The sequence below is a fragment of the Sorex fumeus genome, unplaced genomic scaffold, assembly GCF_029834395.1.
Source record: "Sorex fumeus unplaced genomic scaffold, SorFum_2.1 ptg000171l, whole genome shotgun sequence".
Lineage (NCBI taxonomy): Eukaryota > Metazoa > Chordata > Mammalia > Eulipotyphla > Soricidae > Sorex > Sorex fumeus.
The window spans coordinates 3,257,160-3,261,709 of record NW_026606228.1 but is presented as its reverse complement, the minus strand read 5'-3'; positions in this window follow the sequence as shown (position 1 = coordinate 3,261,709).

Below are 4,550 nucleotides of genomic sequence, written 5' to 3'. Positions count from 1 at the left end.
AAACATAAAATTAAATACTGATGAAAGTAAGACATTTCCTTTCTATAGGCTTGTCTGGTAATTCTCTCAGATAACATGTGCTTTTAATTTCTCCAAATCAAATATATTGTAAATCAGTTTGTCAAATACTTTTCATTGCAGAGAACACACAATGTTTAAGATAACTAGTCTATGATACTTTGAGAAAACCTGAGTGAACTTAATGGTAATGTTGAGGTAAAGCTGAAGAGTTTGGGGGAAAAGTATTGATTTGCTTCTGATACTAAGTAGCAGTCTAACACTATCTCTAAGTGTTACCTCATCTATAGCAGTGTTTCTTACAACATTTCTGCTGGCAACACCCTTTCTTTCTTTCTTTCTTTCTTTCTTTCTTTCTTTCTTTCTTTCTTTCTTTCTGTCTGTCTGTCTGTCTGTCTGTCTGTCTTTCTTTCTTTCCTTCCTTCCTTCCTTCCTTCCTTCCTTCCTTCCTTCCTTCCTTCCTTCCTTCCTTCCTTCCTTCCTTCCTTTCTTTCTTTGCTTTCGTGGTCACACTCAGAGATGTCCAGGGATTAGTCATGGCTCTGCACTCAGAAATTACTTCTCGTGGTGCTTGGGGGACCATATGTGATGCCGGGGATCAAACCCGGCTTGGCCATGTGCAAGGCAAAGGCCCTACCTGCTGTACTATTGCCCCAGCTCCACCTTTTCTTTTAGATTTCAGGTATATAGTTATGCAAAATAAGTATATAAATAAAACATTTATGCATATTATAATAAAAATTCTATATCAAGTGTATGACACATAACTCTATTAGCCCATTCTAGAATATGTCTAGAAACAAATGACAGTTTCATTATGCAAAAAAATTTTAATTGACTATAACCCTACTTGCTTGGTTTTTATTTTGTTTTCATCAGTGTTTGGTATAGGTATGGAGAAAGAGGAATCCACACCCACTGCTTGTGAGACGTTCAACTGGTCCAACCTTTTGAAAAACAATATTGAAGGTACTCAAAAACTAAGAATTGAGCTTCCATATCATCCAGTAATTCTGCTTCTTGACATTTGGCCCAAGGGCCAAAATCTCTATTCAAAAAATAAATTTGCTGGGGCCAGAGTGATAGTACAGTGGATAGGGCCCAATGTGATAATACTACAGGTAGTACGCTTGCCCTGAAGGCAAGTCTGGTTAGATCCTGGCATCCCATATGGTGCCCCAAGAACCACCAATAATAATTAACGCCTGAGTACAGAGCCAGGAGTAACTAATGAGCATTGCTGTGTGTGACTCAAAAAGCAAAAATATTTTTAAAAAAATACATTTGCTTTTCCATATTTATTAAAGCACTGTCCACAATAACCAAATTCTGGAAACAACCCAAATTTCAAGAACAGATGACTGGATTAAGGCTCTAGGGTATATGTACACACAACCAATTACAACCACAACCATCCTGTTATTCGTCGATTGCCTCGAGCAGGCCCCAGTAACGTCTCCTTCGTCCTAGCCCTGAGACTTTTTAAAAAAGTGCCATATTCAAGGCTCTTTCAGAGTTAGGAGAATGAGACCCTTCATTGTTACTGGTATTTGGCATATTGGGTACGCCACGGGGAGTTTGCCAGACTCTGCCGTGTGGGCAGGTTACATTTGGTAGCCTGCCGGTTTGTCCAAAGTAGGAATGAGATGATAAGATGTTGCGCGGCCGCGAATGCTTCCAGGAGCTGGGTTTTATAGTCTCTGCGTCTTGGCCATTGATGGGATTACACGGAGCCAGGGGGCCAGTTGGTGGGTGTGACCCTCGCCTACTGGAATTTGGAGGAGCTGGGTGGAGGATGCTCAGCCCCGATCCGAGTAGGTTACTTATAGCTAAGTTACTTATAGCTAAGTATCATTCCATAACATACACAATGGAATAATACTTAGCTATAAGTAAAGATGAAGTTTTGTAATTTTCCATTATGTAGAAAAATCTGGAGGATATTACGCTGAGTGAAGTTAATCAGAAGGATAGAGACAGACAGTGATCTCTTCATATGGAATATAAAGAAACATAGTATGGTGATAAAAAAAAAAGCCATAAAATGACATAATCCAAGATCTGGTTCTGGAGAACTGAGTTTACTCTGACAGTGAGATGTGGGGGAGCATGGGATGAGGGGGCAGCCTGAACAAATGGTGAAGGAAATGGACACCCCAGTGGGGAGTGTGGTGTTGAGATGTTATACTCATGACCCCTATCATTGACAGTATTGTAAAATTTCAAATCAGGGTAACTGAAATATTAAATTAATGTTTATTAAGGGCTGGAGTGATATTACAGCAGGAAACTGCTTGCTTTACATGCAACAGACCTAGATTTAATTCTGTCACTCCATATGTTCCATCAGGTACCACCAAGAATGATTCACTGAGCAGAGATCCAGGGGAAAGCCATGATCACTTAGTGTGGCCCCTAAACCAAAATAAATAAATTAATAAACAAGTTTTAGAAATTGATATTTCTCCAGGGCCAGATAAATATCCCAAAGGCCTAGTTTACCTGCTTTGCATTTTGGAGATATGAGTTCAATTCCTGATATGAATAGGAGTGACCCCTGAGTGACTTCTGAGATCTATGCTGACTCCAAAACAAAACAAAGTTTTGCAACACTATATGAAGTTGCAACTCAGTTTAAGAAGCTAGGATCTGAAAAGAAAAGAAAAAAATTTAAAAAAAAAGAAGCTAGGATCTGTAAATTAGGAAAAGCAGTACTCATTCTCCATGTTTATTGCGAGAATTATATATATATGCATATATATAATATTTGTGCATAACAGTATAAATTTAGAAAAATATATTATATACATGTTATGTCATATATATTTATAAATACTTATATAATTATACATAGTTCATATTAAGCTACAAATATATAATATTATGTTTAACATTACAGTTTTTGCAGTCAAATTCAAATTTATAAAGAATGGAAAACTTAACAACTTATTAATTTGATTACTTAAATTAGAAAATTCTGGTCAGAAGCCAGAGTGCTAGTACAGTTGGAAGAGTGTTAGCCTTGCATTAAGTCAATCCAAATTCAACCCCTGCATCCTATGTAGTTCGCAGAGACTGCCCCAAGTGTTCCCTGTGTTCAGAGACAGAAGTAAGCCCTAAGAACTGCCAGGTGCTACCCAAAAATTAAAAAAGACAGAGAAAGAAAGAGTAGGACTAAGTGGGAGAGGAGGAGGAGGAGGAGGAGGAGGAGGAGGAGGAGGAGGAGGAGGAGGAGGAGGAAGAAGAAGAAGAAGAAGAAGAAGAAGAAGAAGAAGAAGAAGAAGAAGAAGAAGAAGAAGAAGAAGAAGAATTAGAGGAGGAGGAGGAGGACAAAAAAAAAAGAAAATCCTGGTCAAAATACAATATTCTATTTAGTTCTTTAGTAGGGATCAGTTGTTGAAGATTTATTTCTTAAAGGTATGTCCAGTATTGGACTGTAGAGTTTCCAGAGCGTAATAGATGAGTTGATTGAATTTGATCAAAACTTAGATCTAAGCCTAGATGAAATTTTACTCAATTGAGCTCACTAATCTTCTATTGACAAAAATAATTTTCAGTAAATCCAACTGGGGTTTTTTGATGTGTTAGATGCATTTAAAAGCAAGGATTACTTTTGGACTATGGATATATATTTTTCTTCCCATAAAATCTCTGAGTGATCCTCAAAACCCCTTAAACTTGTATCAGAAAATGTCCATAATTCTGTTTATTTCTTTTCTAAAAATATATATAATATTATATATAAAATTATATTTGCTCGAGTGGGCCCAGTAACGTCTCCATTGGAGACTTTGTTGTTACTGTGTTTGGCATATCGCATACATCACGGGTAGCTTGCCAGGCTCTGCCGTGCGGGCGAGATACTCTCGGTAGCTTGCCCGGCTCTCCGAGAGGGGCAGAGGAATTGAACTCGGGTCGGCCATGTTGCCTGCGTGCAAGGCAAACGCCCTACCGCTGTGCTATATAAATTTATATAATACTCATAAGTCAAGAAACCTGGCCCGTGGGCTCCACAACACTCAGAGAATTCTCTTGGCCCTGTACCAAGCCAATATCATTGGGAGGTTCCAGATGGGGCAGGTGCTGTATCCCTGACTTCTCCAAATGGAATCCCAGTGACCATGAGCTTGTACAAGCATGACTGTGGTATGTGGGCACTAGGACTATTCTTCTAAACCACATGGCTGCAAAGTGAGCAATGGAAAGTAAATTATCTAGCCTCTGTCCCTGGAAGGCAGGCTTGAATGGTCATGGGAAAATTCAAGCAAAATATAATGCTCAACCGAAATGGATCTGGACTGTGCATTAAACTATGGGGTCACGCTGCCCTGGGAGAGAAAGGGTGTTTGTCCCTCCACCTTTTCCTCCCTGGCGGCGGTCACATGGTCGCCACTATCTTTCAGAGCCTAATGAACAGCCAGGTAGGAGATTGCAGTGATGAGGCACTCGGGGACTCATGAGATGGGGGTGGAACCGGCCCTGCTCCCCACCCTGACAAGGCCCCGAGTTGCCACCCACCTACGCTTCCTCTG